Raw genomic sequence first — 19067 nt, 5'->3', positions numbered from 1 at the left:
GGCCACGTTACGTGAAATCAGGTAGAAAAGCTGGGGAGGTGCTGGGGCAAGCTAGGGGGCTACCAGAGTCGTGTAGGACTCAGAGGAGGAGTTGTCTGAGTCTGACTTATCTTTTTTGAAGAGCGTGGCCCTCTCTTTCATGGCTCAGGAACAGTCTTGTGGGTCTGGTTCTGGCATTTCCATGTTGTTTATCTGTAAGGCAGAGGAGAAGCAACAAAGAAGCATCCGCAACCTTTCTTGGCTGTCCCCTGCCCTCCCCTGCATGGCCCTGCTCACTGGGTTGCTCGTCAGGTAGCCAGGTTTCTCTCTGTCTGGGGCTGCCAGTGTCCCCAAGCCCAGCTGCTGTGGCCCCTGCAGTGAGAAGGTCTGGTGCCAGCACCTGGTGTGTGGCCACGTTACGTGAAATCAGGTAGAAAAGCTGGGGAGGTGCTGGGGCAAGCTAGGGGGCTACCAGAGTCGTGTAGGACTCAGAGGAGGAGTTGTCTGAGTCTGACTTATCTTTTTTGAAGAGCGTGGCCCTCTCTTTCATGGCTCAGGAACAGTCTTGTGGGTCTGGTTCTGGCATTTCCATGTTGTTTATCTGTAAGGCAGAGGAGAAGCAACAAAGAAGCATCCGCAACCTTTGCTGCTGTCCCCTGCCCTCCCCTGCATGGCCCTGCTCACTGGGTTGCTCGTCAGCCAGCCAGGTTTCTCTCTGTCTGGGGCTGCCAGTGTCCCCAAGCCCAGCTGCTGTGGCCCCTGCAGTGAGAAGGTCTGGTGCCAGCACCTGGTGTGTGGCCACGTTACGTGAAATCAGGTAGAAAAGCTGGGGAGGTGCTGGGGCAAGCTAGGGGGCTACCAGAGTCGTGTAGGACTCAGAGGAGGAGTTGTCTGAGTCTGACTTATCTTTTTTGAAGAGCGTGGCCCTCTCTTTCATGGCTCAGGAATAGTCTTGTGGGTCTGGTTCTGGCATTTCCATGTTGTTTATCTGTAAGGCAGAGGAGAAGCAACAAAGAAGCATCCGCAACCTTTGCTGCTGTCCCCTGCCCTCCCCTGCATGGCCCTGCTCACTGGGTTGCTCGTCAGGTAGCCAGGTTTCTCTCTGTTTCTGGCTGCCAGTGTCCCCAAGCCCAGCTGCTGTGGCCCCTGCAGTGAGAAGGTCTGGTGCCAGCACCTGGTGTGTGGCCACGTTACGTGAAATCTGGTAGAAAAGCTAGGGAGGTGCTGGGGCAAGCTAAGGAGCTACCAGAGTCCTCTAGGTCTCAAAGGAGAAGTTCTCTACTTTGACTTATCTTTTTTGAAGAGCGTGGTCCTCTCTTTCATGGCTCAGGAATAGTCTTCTGGGTCTGGTTCTGGCATTTCCATGTTACCTGTAAGGCAGAGGAGAAGCAACAAAGAAGCATCCGCAACCTTTGCTGCTGTCCCCTGCCCTCCCCTGCATGGCCCTGCTCACTGGGTTGCTCGTCAGCCAGCCAGGTTTCTCTCTGTTTCTGGCTGCCAGTGTCCCCAAGCCCAGCTGCTGTGGCCCCTGCAGTGAGAAGGTCTGGTGCCAGCACCTGGTGTGTGGCCACGTTACGTGAAATCAGGTAGAAAAGCTGGGGAGGTGCTGGGGCAAGCTAGGGGGCTACCAGAGTCCTGTAGGACTCAGAGGAGGAGTTGTCTGAGTCTGACTTATCTTTTTTGAAGAGCGTGGCCCTCTCTTTCATGGCTCAGGAATAGTCTTGTGGGTCTGGTTCTGGCATTTCCATGTTGTTTATCTGTAAGGCAGAGGAGAAGCAACAAAGAAGCATCCGCAACCTTTCTTGGCTGCCCCCTGCCCTCCCCTGCATGGCCCTGCTCACTGGGTTGCTCGTCAGCCAGCCAGGTTTCTCTCTGTTTCTGGCTGCCAGTGTCCCCAAGCCCAGCTGCTGTGGCCCCTGCAGTGAGAAGGTCTGGTGCCAGCACCTGGTGTGTGGCCACGTTACGTGAAATCAGGTAGAAAAGCTGGGGAGGTGCTGGGGCAAGCTAGGGGGCTACCAGAGTCGTGTAGGACTCAGAGGAGGAGTTGTCTGAGTCTGACTTATCTTTTTTGAAGAGCGTGGCCCTCTCTTTCATGGCTCAGGAATAGTCTTGTGGGTCTGGTTCTGGCATTTCCGTGTTGTTTATCTGTAAGGCAGAGGAGAAGCAACAAAGAAGCATCCGCAACCTTTGCTGCTGTCCCCTGCCCTCCCCTGCATGGCCCTGCTCACTGGGTTGCTCGTCAGCCAGCCAGGTTTCTCTCTGTCTGGGGCTGCCAGTGTCCCCAAGCCCAGCTGCTGTGGCCCCTGCAGTGAGAAGGTCTGGTGCCAGCACCTGGTGTGTGGCCACGTTACGTGAAATCAGGTAGAAAAGCTGGGGAGGTGCTGGGGCAAGCTAGGGGGCTACCAGAGTCCTGTAGGACTCAGAGGAGGAGATGTTCTCTACTTTGACTTATCTTTTTTGAAGAGCGTGGCCCTCTCTTTCATGGCTCAGGAATAGTCTTGTGGGTCTGGTTCTGGCATTTCCATGTTGTTTATCTGTAAGGCAGAGGAGAAGCAACAAAGAAGCATCCGCAACCTTTCTTGGCTGTCCCCTGCCCTCCCCTGCATGGCCCTGCTCACTGGGTTGCTCGTCAGGTAGCCAGGTTTCTCTCTGTCTGGGGCTGCCAGTGTCCCCAAGCCCAGCTGCTGTGGCCCCTGCAGTGAGAAGGTCTGGTGCCAGCACCTGGTGTGTGGCCACGTTACGTGAAATCAGGTAGAAAAGCTGGGGAGGTGCTGGGGCAAGCTAGGGGGCTACCAGAGTCGTGTAGGACTCAGAGGAGGAGTTGTCTGAGTCTGACTTATCTTTTTTGAAGAGCGTGGCCCTCTCTTTCATGGCTCAGGAACAGTCTTGTGGGTCTGGTTCTGGCATTTCCATGTTGTTTATCTGTAAGGCAGAGGAGAAGCAACAAAGAAGCATCCGCAACCTTTGCTGCTGTCCCCTGCCCTCCCCTGCATGGCCCTGCTCACTGGGTTGCTCGTCAGCCAGCCAGGTTTCTCTCTGTTTCTGGCTGCCAGTGTCCCCAAGCCCAGCTGCTGTGGCCCCTGCAGTGAGAAGGTCTGGTGCCAGCACCTGGTGTGTGGCCACGTTACGTGAAATCAGGTAGAAAAGCTGGGGAGGTGCTGGGGCAAGCTAGGGGGCTACCAGAGTCGTGTAGGACTCAGAGGAGGAGATGTCTGAGTCTGACTTATCTTTTTTGAAGAGCGTGGCCCTCTCTTTCATGGCTCAGGAACAGTCTTCTGGGTCTGGTTCTGGCATTTCCATGTTGTTTATCTGTAAGGCAGAGGAGAAGCAACAAAGAAGCATCCGCAACCTTTGCTGCTGTCCCCTGCCCTCCCCTGCATGGCCCTGCTCACTGGGTTGCTCGTCAGCCAGCCAGGTTTCTCTCTGTTTCTGGCTGCCAGTGTCCCCAAGCCCAGCTGCTGTGGCCCCTGCAGTGAGAAGGTCTGGTGCCAGCACCTGGTGTGTGGCCACGTTACGTGAAATCAGGTAGAAAAGCTGGGGAGGTGCTGGGGCAAGCTAGGGGGCTACCAGAGTCCTGTAGGACTCAGAGGAGGAGATGTTCTCTACTTTGACTTATCTTTTTTGAAGAGCGTGGCCCTCTCTTTCATGGCTCAGGAATAGTCTTGTGGGTCTGGTTCTGGCATTTCCATGTTGTTTATCTGTAAGGCAGAGGAGAAGCAACAAAGAAGCATCCGCAACCTTTCTTGGCTGTCCCCTGCCCTCCCCTGCATGGCCCTGCTCACTGGGTTGCTCGTCAGGTAGCCAGGTTTCTCTCTGTCTGGGGCTGCCAGTGTCCCCAAGCCCAGCTGCTGTGGCCCCTGCAGTGAGAAGGTCTGGTGCCAGCACCTGGTGTGTGGCCACGTTACGTGAAATCAGGTAGAAAAGCTGGGGAGGTGCTGGGGCAAGCTAGGGGGCTACCAGAGTCGTGTAGGACTCAGAGGAGGAGTTGTCTGAGTCTGACTTATCTTTTTTGAAGAGCGTGGCCCTCTCTTTCATGGCTCAGGAACAGTCTTGTGGGTCTGGTTCTGGCATTTCCATGTTGTTTATCTGTAAGGCAGAGGAGAAGCAACAAAGAAGCATCCGCAACCTTTGCTGCTGTCCCCTGCCCTCCCCTGCATGGCCCTGCTCACTGGGTTGCTCGTCAGCCAGCCAGGTTTCTCTCTGTTTCTGGCTGCCAGTGTCCCCAAGCCCAGCTGCTGTGGCCCCTGCAGTGAGAAGGTCTGGTGCCAGCACCTGGTGTGTGGCCACGTTACGTGAAATCAGGTAGAAAAGCTGGGGAGGTGCTGGGGCAAGCTAGGGGGCTACCAGAGTCGTGTAGGACTCAGAGGAGGAGATGTCTGAGTCTGACTTATCTTTTTTGAAGAGCGTGGCCCTCTCTTTCATGGCTCAGGAACAGTCTTCTGGGTCTGGTTCTGGCATTTCCATGTTGTTTATCTGTAAGGCAGAGGAGAAGCAACAAAGAAGCATCCGCAACCTTTGCTGCTGTCCCCTGCCCTCCCCTGCATGGCCCTGCTCACTGGGTTGCTCGTCAGCCAGCCAGGTTTCTCTCTGTTTCTGGCTGCCAGTGTCCCCAAGCCCAGCTGCTGTGGCCCCTGCAGTGAGAAGGTCTGGTGCCAGCACCTGGTGTGTGGCCACGTTACGTGAAATCAGGTAGAAAAGCTGGGGAGGTGCTGGGGCAAGCTAGGGGGCTACCAGAGTCCTGTAGGACTCAGAGGAGGAGTTGTCTGAGTCTGACTTATCTTTTTTGAAGAGCGTGGCCCTCTCTTTCATGGCTCAGGAATAGTCTTGTGGGTCTGGTTCTGGCATTTCCATGTTGTTTATCTGTAAGGCAGAGGAGAAGCAACAAAGAAGCATCCGCAACCTTTGCTGCTGTCCCCTGCCCTCCCCTGCATGGCCCTGCTCACTGGGTTGCTCGTCAGGTAGCCAGGTTTCTCTCTGTTTCTGGCTGCCAGTGTCCCCAAGCCCAGCTGCTGTGGCCCCTGCAGTGAGAAGGTCTGGTGCCAGCACCTGGTGTGTGGCCACGTTACGTGAAATCTGGTAGAAAAGCTAGGGAGGTGCTGGGGCAAGCTAAGGAGCTACCAGAGTCCTCTAGGTCTCAAAGGAGAAGTTCTCTACTTTGACTTATCTTTTTTGAAGAGCGTGGTCCTCTCTTTCATGGCTCAGGAATAGTCTTCTGGGTCTGGTTCTGGCATTTCCATGTTACCTGTAAGGCAGAGGAGAAGCAACAAAGAAGCATCCGCAACCTTTGCTGCTGTCCCCTGCCCTCCCCTGCATGGCCCTGCTCACTGGGTTGCTCGTCAGCCAGCCAGGTTTCTCTCTGTTTCTGGCTGCCAGTGTCCCCAAGCCCAGCTGCTGTGGCCCCTGCAGTGAGAAGGTCTGGTGCCAGCACCTGGTGTGTGGCCACGTTACGTGAAATCAGGTAGAAAAGCTGGGGAGGTGCTGGGGCAAGCTAGGGGGCTACCAGAGTCGTGTAGGACTCAGAGGAGGAGTTGTCTGAGTCTGACTTATCTTTTTTGAAGAGCGTGGCCCTCTCTTTCATGGCTCAGGAATAGTCTTGTGGGTCTGGTTCTGGCATTTCCGTGTTGTTTATCTGTAAGGCAGAGGAGAAGCAACAAAGAAGCATCCGCAACCTTTGCTGCTGTCCCCTGCCCTCCCCTGCATGGCCCTGCTCACTGGGTTGCTCGTCAGCCAGCCAGGTTTCTCTCTGTTTCTGGCTGCCAGTGTCCCCAAGCCCAGCTGCTGTGGCCCCTGCAGTGAGAAGGTCTGGTGCCAGCACCTGGTGTGTGGCCACGTTACGTGAAATCAGGTAGAAAAGCTGGGGAGGTGCTGGGGCAAGCTAGGGGGCTACCAGAGTCGTGTAGGACTCAGAGGAGGAGTTGTCTGAGTCTGACTTATCTTTTTTGAAGAGCGTGGCCCTCTCTTTCATGGCTCAGGAACAGTCTTCTGGGTCTGGTTCTGGCATTTCCGTGTTGTTTATCTGTAAGGCAGAGGAGAAGCAACAAAGAAGCATCCGCAACCTTTGCTGCTGTCCCCTGCCCTCCCCTGCATGGCCCTGCTCACTGGGTTGCTCGTCAGCCAGCCAGGTTTCTCTCTGTCTGGGGCTGCCAGTGTCCCCAAGCCCAGCTGCTGTGGCCCCTGCAGTGAGAAGGTCTGGTGCCAGCACCTGGTGTGTGGCCACGTTACGTGAAATCAGGTAGGAAAGCTGGGGAGGTGCTGGGGCAAGCTAGGGGGCTACCAGAGTCGTGTAGGACTCAGAGGAGGAGTTGTCTGAGTCTGACTTATCTTTTTTGAAGAGCGTGGCCCTCTCTTTCATGGCTCAGGAATAGTCTTGTGGGTCTGGTTCTGGCATTTCCATGTTGTTTATCTGTAAGGTAGAGGAGAAGCAACAAAGAAGCATCCGCAACCTTTCTTGGCTGCCCCCTGCCCTCCCCTGCATGGCCCTGCTCACTGGGTTGCTCGTCAGCCAGCCAGGTTTCTCTCTGTCTGGCCTGCCAGTGTCCCCAAGCCCAGCTGCTGTGGCCCCTGCAGTGAGAAGGTCTGGTGCCAGCACCTGGTGTGTGGCCACGTTACGTGAAATCAGGTAGAAAAGCTGGGGAGGTGCTGGGGCAAGCTAGGGGGCTACCAGAGTCCTGTAGGACTCAAAGGAGATGTTCTCTCGTCTGACTAATCTTTTTTGAAGAGCGTGGCCCTCTCTTTCATGGCTCAGGAACAGCCTTCTGGGTCTGGTTCTGGCATTTCCTGGATGTTTATCTGTAAGGCAGAGGAGAAGCAACAAAGAAGCATCCGCAACCTTTGCTGCTGTCCCCTGCCCTCCCCTGCATGGCCCTGCTCACTGGGTTGCTCGTCAGCCAGCCAGGTTTCTCTCTGTCTGGGGCTGCCAGTGTCCCCAAGCCCAGCTGCTGTGGCCCCTGCAGTGAGAAGGTCTGGTGCCAGCACCTGGTGTGTGGCCACGTTACGTGAAATCAGGTAGAAAAGCTGGGGAGGTGCTGGGGCAAGCTAGGGGGCTACCAGAGTCGTGTAGGACTCAGAGGAGGAGTTGTCTGAGTCTGACTTATCTTTTTTGAAGAGCGTGGCCCTCTCTTTCATGGCTCAGGAACAGTCTTCTGGGTCTGGTTCTGGCATTTCCGTGTTGTTTATCTGTAAGGCAGAGGAGAAGCAACAAAGAAGCATCCGCAACCTTTGCTGCTGTCCCCTGCCCTCCCCTGCATGGCCCTGCTCACTGGGTTGCTCGTCAGGTAGCCAGGTTTCTCTCTGTCTGGGGCTGCCAGTGTCCCCAAGCCCAGCTGCTGTGGCCCCTGCAGTGAGAAGGTCTGGTGCCAGCACCTGGTGTGTGGCCACGTTACGTGAAATCAGGTAGAAAAGCTGGGGAGGTGCTGGGGCAAGCTAGGGGGCTACCAGAGTCCTGTAGTACTCAAAGGAGATGTTCTCTACTTTGACTTATCTTTTTTGAAGAGCGTGGTCCTCTCTTTCATGGCTCAGGAACAGTCTTGTGGTTCTGGTTCTGGCATTTCCATGTTGTTTATCTGTAAGGCAGAGGAGAAGCAACAAAGAAGCATCCGCAACCTTTGCTGCTGTCCCCTGCCCTCCCCTGCATGGCCCTGCTCACTGGGTTGCTCGTCAGCCAGCCAGGTTTCTCTCTGTTTCTGGCTGCCAGTGTCCCCAAGCCCAGCTGCTGTGGCCCCTGCAGTGAGAAGGTCTGGTGCCAGCACCTGGTGTGTGACCACGTTACGTGAAATCAGGTAGAAGAGCTGGGGAGGTGCTGGGGCAAGCTAGGGGGCTACCAGAGTCGTGTAGGACTCAGAGGAGGAGTTGTCTGAGTCTGACTTATCTTTTTTGAAGAGCGTGGCCCTCTCTTTCATGGCTCAGGAATAGTCTTGTGGGTCTGGTTCTGGCATTTCCATGTTGTTTATCTGTAAGGTAGAGGAGAAGCAACAAAGAAGCATCTGCAACCTTTGCTGCTGTCCCCTGCCCTCCCCTGCATGGCCCTGCTCACTGGGTTGCTCGTCAGCCAGCCAGGTTTCTCTCTGTCTCTGGCTTTCTTCTGAATCTGTATGTCTTCATTGAAGGTAAAAGGATGGAAAGAAAGATGGAAGTAGCTGCATGTCCTGCTGTCCTCCCATGTCATCTCCAACGCAGACTTGCTCACTAGTTTACTTTTCTGCTAGTGATCTCTGGGTAGCACTACAGCATTCCTCGTTTCTGTGATGCCTTTTTTGTTGCTTGGCAACCGCCTTTTTCCGCCCTATCTGACATCACTGTCATGGTTGCTATATGTGGTCCCTCTTTGTGTTTGGGGTACTGCGTTCCACCATCCATTTGAAAAGAGCTATTGAATGAAGAAACAGTCGAATCTGTTCTTTACTTATTTTTTCCTTACGGCACTTTGGCTCTCTCTGCTTGAACATCTCTACCCATATCCTTTCTCACATCTCCACCTTAGGCTAGACATATGGCAAAGAGAGGCTAGAGCATAGCAGGGAGAGGCTGCTGTTTGTCCCTCACTACTCTGACTTTTTCAGGCCCCGTCTGGAGTACTGCATGTCGATCTTGGGCGTGCAGCTCAGGAAAGAAGTGGAGCTTTTGGAGATGGTCCAGAGCTCTCTATTTCTTTGAGGAACAAAAATGATCCACAGAGCAGTGCTATATGAAGACAAATCTGGGCTGACGATTGCATCTTACCAGTGATGCACAAGTGTTAGTCAAATGGGGAGATGACAGTAGAATAAGGAAACAATTAAACTTCAATAAAAAAAAATAACAAATAACATTCCAGTCAGATCTAATCACATTTGTATAGCATAACTTTCAAATTGGAAGTCTATAAAAACCAACCACATGTCAGCCAGTTTGTCTGGCATCTGTCCTGTATAATAAGCCAGAGGTTCCCTGTGGCAGAACTCCAAGGCAGTTTGAAACCATGTCTATAGTGGGGGTGGCACTGAGCCACATTTCCAAAGAGGCAGGATCATTTTTCTGGTGGGAAAGGTCAGGCAGTACAGAGCCATGAGGGATTAGATTCCCTTTTTTGGCTTTTTCTCCGTTCTTATTCCTTCAAATATATTTCTTTAAATAGTAATGTTAATTCACAAACAGAAAACTGGCGTTATATTGATGCTAATGAGCCGTTTAAACTGACAAGCAGTAGAAAATCTAGAACTCAGTCAACCTGGCTTATGTCATTATAAAACAGCATAGAATTTGATAGATTGCTGGTTACCTTTCCCTTGTTCTTTCCCAATGGTTTAAATTTTTACCCAATACAGATTAAAATATATATGTATGTAATGGATGATATCATTCCTATCTTTTGTTTTTGATATGTGAAAGGCAAGCATGAATATAGCAGTTAACATTTATCTTCTATTTTAAATAATAACCTTATTCATAATGCATAAATGGACTCCATATGCTACCAGACAGTAATTCCTAGCATTCATTATGGGAGCACATATGGGAGCTGTGCTCACTCAGGGTTAAATCCTGACTCTATTGATGTCAATGGCAAAATTCCCACTAATTTTGTAAGGGCCAAGATTTCACCCTTGATGTTCAGTCTCACTGATAATAAAAGAGGTAGTGTTGAGAAATAAAAGTAGCATCCTGTCCTCTTGTTCTCTCTTTCTTTACCTCACATAAGTTTGAGCAACAACTGGGTTATCACTGAATTAATGTAATCCAATATTTGAGTTTTCTAGCTTGCATTAAGTACTTTGCCTGGAGTGAGACGGATGCAGATTTACAGTCATAGTAGCCACATAGTTGTCTATAAATGTTAGTAGTAACAACTATTTCGGAGTAGAGGTAGAGATCACTGAGAAGTAAAAAAAACTAATGTGCACTGAAAAGGAAGGGCAGTATGGAGCTTTCCAGCAAGTATGTCTCAGGGAATCCGAGTGTGTGGTATGTTTTGCCACAGTCTTTGGGTCGTGACTGAATTTGGCCCAACAAAAAAATTATTCTCTGTCCCCCTTATTGTTTGTGGAGAGTTTATAACAGGCAGATATGGAGCAGAGATACAATGATTGTAATCTGGTTGCACTCAGTGAGAACCAGAATAGAGCTCAAATTGCTGTTAATTACTGCATTGCTGTTACATTACGACTATGTGTCTTGCCCACAGGACAAAGGAAGTCCTTTCAGAGGAACTTGAGTGAAACGGGCTGGATCACTATTTTTACTCTTGAGTTAGATGAGCTTAATATTAACTATTCCAGACATGGATGGATGATTTTCAAGACTGACCCTGATTCAAATTCAAGTATCTTGAAAATTCATGCTGTTAGATTCTCTGGAAACATTTCACATACTGAGTGCTTTAAATACAAGTGACCAAACACTGTATTTTCTTTCCAGAGCTAGCCAATAATTGACATTCTGGTTCACAGAACAAATGAAAGTATTTTATTGAATGTATACACACATTTAAAAGTGTTCACAAATTAAAAATTAACATCAGCTTGAAATAAAAAATCAACATTTTTGAGTTAGAAAATATAAAGATCTTTTGAGGTTTCTGTTCTTTTTCTTTTTTTTGCGGAGGGCCACAAAGATGGTGGAGGGCCTGGATCATCTCCCCTATGAAGGAAGGTTAAGTGAACTGGGTCTATTTAGCCTTGAGAAAAGACTACTGAGAGGAGATCTAATCCAGGTAAATAAATATCTGAGGTGTGGGGGCCATAGCGGTGAGCCCAGTCTCTTTTCAGTGGTGCATGGAGACAGGGCAAGGGTAAACAGACATAAGCTGCAGCATCTTTACAGTGAGGTGACGGAGCACTGGAACAGGCTGCCCAGGGAGGTGGTGGAGTCTCCTTCTGTGGAGATGTTCAAGTCTCGCCTGGATGCCTACCTGTGCGACCTGCTGTAGGGAACCTGCTTTGGCAGGGGGGGTCGGTCTCGATGATCTCTAGAGGTCCCTTCCAACCCCTACAATTCTGTGATTCTGTGATAAGTATCAGCCTGGTTCAAGTAAGACTCTCATCAAAGTGTAGTTTTGACAAATCAGTTTATGATTTAAATTTATGAAAACATGCCACGCAGCCTAATTACTCGATGAGAGCTGTCATTTTGGTGTCCTTTTACTAGAGAAATTGCTCCTTAAGTTAATCAGCCGAATTCTTGGCTGCTGCAGATCTGAGCATCTCTACAAGTGTTTCTGGCAAGATCCCTGAAGTCAGCACCATCACATCACTGTCTGCTGAAGCTGACATTTTCCATGTGTAAGGACTAAAAGATCGAGCCTCATTTAGTAGAGGGAAGTTTGTTATTGAAAAAAATCAGAACAATAAATTATGTCAATAATGTTTTTTAAGATTTTTGAGTTTTTTTGAGATTTTAATTTGTCTCTGCAAGACATCATTCTGTTTTATTTTTTCTACATTCTTATTTTTCAGCACTAGGATGTGACAGGTTATGAATTATGATCTATTCATTCATGCCCAGTTTCAACACAACTGGGTGTGAATTAATACTCCATAATTCATATAGCAGACTATCTTATTACAATTATAACATTTGATTAGAAATTTTTGAATATTTATATTGTTAATTAAATGATGATGAGTCTCATAAATTCCGAACAGTGAATTTTGTTGCATTAGGCACTATTCAGATTTTGTCTGTTAGCTCGTTAGGTACGCAGTCTTCTATTATTTAATACATTACGTAATAGTGTTGGGCTATGAGTTTTCAGCATGTGGATTCAGTTTAATAGAAAATTGTCATTATCAATTTGTAAACATCAGGGTCAATATGGAAATGTTATTTCCTTTTACAGAGATAAATTTATTGAATGCAAGAAAGAGGGTTTTTAAAAGGTCAAAGCAACTCAGATCACTTAAAACCTCAGGCGAGTGAACAGTGTTGTTTTTCTGAGAGCAAAAACGTCTCTCCTAAATATTTGTCTGCTAACTTTCCTAAAGCACTTTAGTCTTTAATGTTTTGTATCTACCTGTGTGTTTCACCTGTACATTTGCATAGAAAGCCTCATTCCAAGTCTCATTCCAGTTTTATATAAGTACCTTGGAGTACTTGAGGTCAAACACATACTTCAGCATGTCCTACATTAGACTAAGATCTATGGTAATCTCAGCACATCAGGAGACATTGAAGATCCGATGCATAGTGGGAATTGTAATACAAATTCAAAATTGTAATTCAAAATGTGGATTACATTACGTTACTAGGATGAAGAAGTCACAGTTCTGTTTGTTACTCATGAAATCCAAGCAATGACATGTATGTAAATCTTACAGAAAGATGCTGCAGCCAGAATGCATTAGATACAAAAGTAACTTGTTCAGTTAGAAAGCGGCAGGCTTTGCATTGTATTAGCAGAAGAAAATAGTTCTTTCTTTTTTTAAGAAAATATTCTTGAACATATTTCTGATTGATTTGTACAAAAAATTCAATTTGAATTTAATTGTACAAACTTTTGAATGAACTCAGTGCCCATGCAGGTGAAATTACCTTGAGCCAGGTGAAGGCCTGAGGAGATACACCAATAACTCACCACCACCCCAGCCTTTGACATTCTTTTGATTACAAGTGGAATAAGGACATGGTCCCAGGCAGAGTCACAGTGTAAAGAACGCAGAGCCGAGCGCTCTGAAGCAATGCATTTTGTGTGGCAGCATCCACTTACTTCTCAGGTTCTGCTGTTCTGAGAGTGCAGCCATGGTACCTACTGCTGCTTCATTAATAATGGAGCACTCACATAAATTCCATACAAAATTGATTTTTGAACAGTGCTAAAGAATCCAACATGAAGTTTTCAAATTACAAACAGACTTCTCAGTGACATTTACTTTGCCTGTAAGAACACAGTGCCCCATAAACAATTTTACTGTATTTCTCCCTGTTAAACAACCATTTTTTTGAGTGTCTGTCCATTCTTCTTGCTGTGACAAGCCACTGTGAGCTGATAGATACTTAAAACAATATGTAGACTCCCATATAGAATCACTCAGGTTGGAAAAGACCCTAAAGATCATGAAGTCCAACCACAATCTTGAGTTCCAGCCAAAGGTTTCTCTTCAGCCAGTCCAACCTCCTTGCCCATTGGCTCATCTTCCATGACCTGGGGATGGCCAGCTTCTCCACCTTTAAAATTGCTTCCATAAAGTGTTCTCAGCCTTTCTTGGTTCCCACGATCTCCAAAGCTACCTCCCAAGGAACCTTCTCAACCATGGTCTTAAAGAACTTAAATCTGCCTCTGGAAGTCCAAGGTAGCAGTTCTGCTGACTCCCCTCTGTGGTTCAAAAATAATCAAGAAATCTAGCATCTCAGGATCACTGTGCCCCAGATGGCCTCCAACCTTTACATCCCCCACAAGACCTTCTCTGTTAACAAACAGCAGGTCCGGGATTTTGCTTCCCCTTGTTGGCTCCTTCACCGGCTGTGTCAGGAAGTTATTTCCCACACACTCTAGGAACCTCTGGGACTGCTCCCTACCTGCTGTCTTATAAATCCAGCAGATGTCTGGGAAGTTGAAGTCCTCCACAAGAACAAGGGGGAGAGACCTTGGAGAGCTTACCCAACTGTCTATAAAGTGTCTTATCCATCTCTTCATGGCCTATAGCAGACTCCCACGATAGTATCAGTTGTATTGACCTTTGCTTTTATTCTGACCTATAAGCAGTCAACCCTATCTTCACCGTCATTCATTTCCATACATTTATATTCTTTCTTAACATCGAGGGCTACACCACCACCTTTCCTGCCTTGCCTATCTCTTTTGAACCATCCATCCATCACAGTGCTCCAGCTGTGCAACTCATTTCACCGTATTTCCGTGATGGTGACTATATCATAGCTTTCCGACCTCAAAGTGGCCTCCAGCTCCTCCTGTTTATTACCCATGCTGCATGCATTAATGTAAAAGCATGTGAGCTGTGCCTCCTTTTGAATGGCAGAAGTCTTAATACCCTCATGACTGTACTCAAGTGTTTCCATAGCCAACCAACCTGCAGCAACTCTCATGTTCTTCCTACAAAAGGGTGAGTCATCCTCCTCCTTCCCCAAGACACAAGGCTGTGGGATCTTACTAGCACATTCCTCTCCTACATGCACTGGGACTTTACACAGAGCCTCCATTCTAGTGACCCCCAGTTACACCCCCAACCCCCTTCATACTTAAAGCTCTATCAATGAACCTTCCCAACTCCCATCTTAAGACCCCTTTCCACTGGTGGGAGAAGCTACTCCTATCGATTGTCAGCAGGCCTGGTCTTGTGCAAACAGAGCAGAGGTCAAAAAATCCAAACCCCTGCCAGGCACACAGGCTCAGAGCTAGGTATTAATCTGTTGGCCCATCATATTTAGTCCCTCATCATTCCCTGTACCTGGAGGGATAGAGGAGAACACAACTTGTGCTCCCACACTCTTTCCCTGTTGCCCCAAGGCTCTGAAGTCCTTTTTCATAGCTTTTAGGGAAGTTCTTCCTATTTCATTGCTGCCTAACTGAAACAATAATAGGGGGTAGTAATTTGAGGGTGGAACTAGGGAAGGAAGTTTCTTTGTTATGTCTCTAACCCGGGCTCCAAGAAGGCAACAGACTTCCCTGTATAGACGGTCTGGTCTACACATTAGCCCTTCTGCTCCCTTTAGCAGAGAGTCACCAATGACAATGACCCATTGTTTTTTCTTTGCCGATGAGGTTTTAATGCTGAGTGAGGTCTGGTTAGACTTTGGTAACACCACCAACTGGAGAGAACCACCATCACTGGCATTGTCCAGTTGTCCCTGCAGAGCACTATACCTGTTCAGCAGGGGCAGCTGGGGAGGCACGGGAAACTCTGGGAGGATGCACCTGCATCTCTGAGCAGGAGTCTTTTGCCACTGCCCCACACCTCCCAGTTCTTCACCATTGTTGATAGGGGGATTAGAGGACATGGGGTAACACTGTCAGCCTGCTGGTTCCCTTCTGTCACCTGTTTGTAAGGCAGCAGGGGGTGACGTGCTCCATGTGGAGCCTCAGCTGGCTCCACAGGGTTTGGCACCAATCTCCCTGTCACATTCCTTTATGCTCCTCAGCCTTTCCATCTCCTCCTTCAGGTCAACCACAAGGCTGAGTAAGTCATTTAGCTGGTTGCATCTTACACAAGTGCCATCTCCCTCACCTAGCACTGCAAAGGCCAGGCTCTGGTACTCACTAAGCCAGAGACCTGCACACTAGCATCTTCCTTCGGGACCTCTGGGTCTCCACATTCTTCTTGGCCGCAGTTTTCCTTTTATGTGAACATGGGACCTCTGGGTCTCCACGTTTTTCCTGGCAGTAGCTTTCCGCCGGGGCACAGCCATGGCAAACCAGCAGACTCACCAGCACTATTCGGGTAGCCTTAATGGGGTGTGACTGATCAGCCCTGCCCTGCTGCCGGTAATGCTGCCACCGCCCTCCCCCGTTACCAGCCCGTTAACGGGTGCCCCCACCTTATCACTCTCTTCACAGCGATGACAGCCCTCCTCACTGTGCAGTCCCGTCAACGGACGGCTTACGGTTTGTGCACGTTTGAGCAGCCCACATGATGATGAGCACCCTGACTCCTCCGCTCCGTCCTGCTGGGCGGCGACGCGCCGTTGCCCTCCCGGAGGCATTTTCTAGGCAGGGGGCTGTGGATGCAGAGCCGTTGCCCAGGCAACGCCAACGGCACGTCAGCCGCTCTCGTGAAAGCTGCTGGGCTGCTCCGTTATCTCGGGGCTCCCTGGATGAGGGAACCCACAGAAACCCTCCTGTACCTCGCCGTCGGTCGCTGCGGTTTTGACCGGGACAGATGCGAAGCAGCGAACCTCGGCGATCAATTTTGTTCCTTTACTCAAATTGCAAATGGCAATATCATCTTCATCACATAGGCGAATGATGTTAATGGCCCATTATCTAGTGAAAGAATGTTAACTGAGGAATTTCAAACATACCATTTGGGAAAGAGTGAACGTGCTTCTGTAGCAGAAAATAAATATTCTTGTCCTTCAAGCTTTGGAAAAAAAAAAGAAAGAAAAAAAAGACTGTCGAGTACAGATCAAAGATTCCTGGAGTTGAGGCCCAGGACAGGGAAATGGGAGCTTCATTTTCATTGTTTGGAGCCCACAGATTTGTCTGTGACTTGAATTATTTTACTAAATGCTTGATTTAACCTGCCATTCACTGAAGAAAGAACTTGATAAAAATAATTGCAAGTGTAACTTTACATTCAACCCTTAATCATACCTCTCATCAACAGTATGCATGTACGAACAGTTTTAAAGCAGTTCTAAAAGACTGAAGATATTTTTTATTGGCAGAATAGGCCTGATAGTGAGCCTCAGGAAAATAAAGTTGATATTTGCAGATATCTCACAAGTACTCTGCAAATGCACATCTTTTTCTTTTCGGTGTGGGTGACTGAAGCCTTTTAGATAACTGAAGTCAGAGTATATGGCTTCCTTGCTTAAAACAGTATTTCTAGTACTTATGTACTGACAAACAGCATATCTTTTGTTGTGTAGCTGTTCACTCCCCAGCAGCTGGAGTGTGGCTTTTGACTTTGTTACTTCTGACAAACCTGTCAGGATTATGAAGTTCCAGAACCACACCATGTTAAAAGATCAAAGACATGGCTCTTCCAATTGAACCTAGGGGTTTTATAGGAGTATGAAAGAAGTTTTAACAGCCCTGTCCAACATTTGCTACTACTTTTATGACTTGAGAGTTAGAGGTTCCAAGAAGCTAGCAGTTATTTTCTAAGGTGTTTCCAACAGAAGTGTTGAAATTTAGTAACTTGGAAAAGTAGGAGAACTGCAGAAAAAGCTAGCTGGCTTTATATGTTACTTAACTACAGGTTCTTGATCAACTGAAACGAGCTGTTTCTGCTTCTGGATTTATAGTAGAATTTGAATTTTGCATGGATTTCCGATTGCTGTTCAGTCATGGGCACTTTAACACTTCACCCGGAAGGTGTTCAGGATTACACTGTTCTAAAACTTCCCTTAAAAGTCCTGCTTTAGGTATAAGCACAAAACCCAACAATTCTCACCTCCTCAATAATCTTTCATAACATTCAAAATACGCTTCTAAAACCAGTGACTTCTAGCCAGAAGAGCACCAGGTATCTTCCAGCCAGCGTTTGCTAAAGGAATCTTACTAGTAACTTGTTACTCTTACTGCAATCATTTAGCAACTTGAGTATAAACTCTTGGGTAATAGTTGAGCAATCTTCCATGCTCTTTGATTGCTCCAATAGCTGATCAGACTTTCCAAGCACACATGTACATTCAAACTATGCTACCAGCAATAAGGAAAGCCTATATTTTCCCCCTTGGAGTTACTGCTGAGGTATGGTGTGATGGAGTGTTGCTGAGGAGTAGCAATTGCTTTTAAACAGGAGGTTGGATGATTAGGCATGAACTTAGTTAGTAACAAGTTTAGAGAAGTTATGAGAGAAAGCATATCTAGCAGAATAGTTTGCTGAGAGGCATTCCTCCAGGGAGAATAATGTTATCAGATAGGTGTGAGATGTGTGAGGGTAATAGGGCACAGAGAAGGAAATATGTTATCAGAGCTGCTGTCTGGAAGTCAGAGCTACTAGGGAGCTGAGTAGTAGAACTCAATAACTACCAGATGTCCCATAAAGTAATGTATATTTCATGGAGATTGCTAAAATATGGAGCCACTGTTTTGATAAACAATGGATACACTGGAACTGAAGAGAAAAACACAGCAGTAAAGGGGGACCTTTTTTCTGAAATGATCTTTCTTAACGTGTGACCTGTGCTGCAGTATAATTCTTTCTCTAATAGGTGGGCCAGAACACTGAGCTTTGGTTCTGCTGCTTCACCATCACCATTTGGCTCTAGATAATGATGAAATAAATGTGAGAATGCTACAGCACAGGTATAAATGTCATTACACACTGCTAACAAAATGAGCAGGGCTGGACAATCAGAGGTTATGGCTCAGCATTTTCTGGATAGCTATCCCATGCAGATTTGTTTCTTGAATTTCTGCAGTACAGCAGGATTTGTTTGTGAGACATAAAGCTTAGCATTCAACGGATATTAGTTCTTCTGTTCAAAGGAAATTCTCTGAAAGTGAATTATAATAGTTAAAGTGCTGCTTCACTTGAATAAACAACTACCCAAGACATCTTGAAGTGAAGAATGATGCTTTGGCTTCCTGTAGTAGGAAATAAGTTAGATGGAAAGGAGGCTGCATCTCCACTGACCAGTGTGTGAGCAGATGATACAAAACGTATTGCATCCACAGGTTACTTCTGCTTAAGCAATTTCTGCCCAGCATACAATAGTGTAGCAAATACTCCAGTATTCTTGGGTTACTAGACTTGTCTATATGTGAAAATTTATCTGTCTGCTTTGTAGTATGTGTACTTTGTTGTATGACATCAAACCAAACAAAATTCACCTTGGGTTGGGAAGATGACACTTAGCTCTGAGACATATTTTAAATGCAAGCCATATTTAAATTTTTATTTTTTAACTTTTCAGGATTTCAGCATTGTTAAAACCTGAGGTACTGGGACATATACATGCAGCCCAAGGTAAGCAGCTCCTTTTTTTCTTTTTTTAATTTTGGACCAGTTTTGAATACATCTTGCACACCATAAGCAGAGACATTACCAAAATTAACGCTTATTTTTATAAGCACTGTTAACAATTCAAGTGACAGCTGAACACTGATCACAGCAGAAATGTAAGGAAGTTTAAAGCACTTGCTATGCATATTTGGAATGAGAATGTTACATATTTTTCCCCTTTCTTCTGAACATCATTTGCACTGTAATGCTGTGACCCAGACTATTACCTACTAACAGGGGTGGTAGCTAAATGGCCAGTTGCAAAATTTGGGATGATAATGTGCCACACTGAAAGACAGCATACTGTACAGTTTACCATGACAGTGAAGAGGTAAGCAGAGGTTGTTATGGAGATTCTCTGTGAAGAGCTAATGCCATGCTTCTCTAAGTAACCGTGTCTGTAGGAATGTGTTTTGGGAAGAGCTGGACAGAACGTTTTCTCTCAATAACTTATTTTTGAAAAATATGCTTCCTATTAAAAAAAAT

The 19067-nt window shown here is 47.4% G+C and overlaps 1 long non-coding RNA gene across 2 annotated transcripts in view; it reads left to right on the top strand.

Moving 5' to 3' along the window:
• The window catches only part of LOC125696883 (uncharacterized), a 403601-nt gene that overhangs the window by 128872 nt on the left and 255662 nt on the right, over window positions 1–19067 (top strand). For both annotated transcript variants that reach the window (XR_007378594.1, XR_007378593.1), the window contains exon 3: window positions 18493–18545. This is a non-coding gene — a long non-coding RNA (uncharacterized LOC125696883). The remainder of the gene's footprint in view (window positions 1–18492; window positions 18546–19067) is intronic.

This window comes from Lagopus muta, chromosome 8 (assembly GCF_023343835.1).
Source record: "Lagopus muta isolate bLagMut1 chromosome 8, bLagMut1 primary, whole genome shotgun sequence".
NCBI lineage: Eukaryota > Metazoa > Chordata > Aves > Galliformes > Phasianidae > Lagopus > Lagopus muta.
Note: the sequence above shows the minus strand (reverse complement) of the source record. Positions and strands in the feature narration are given on the sequence as shown.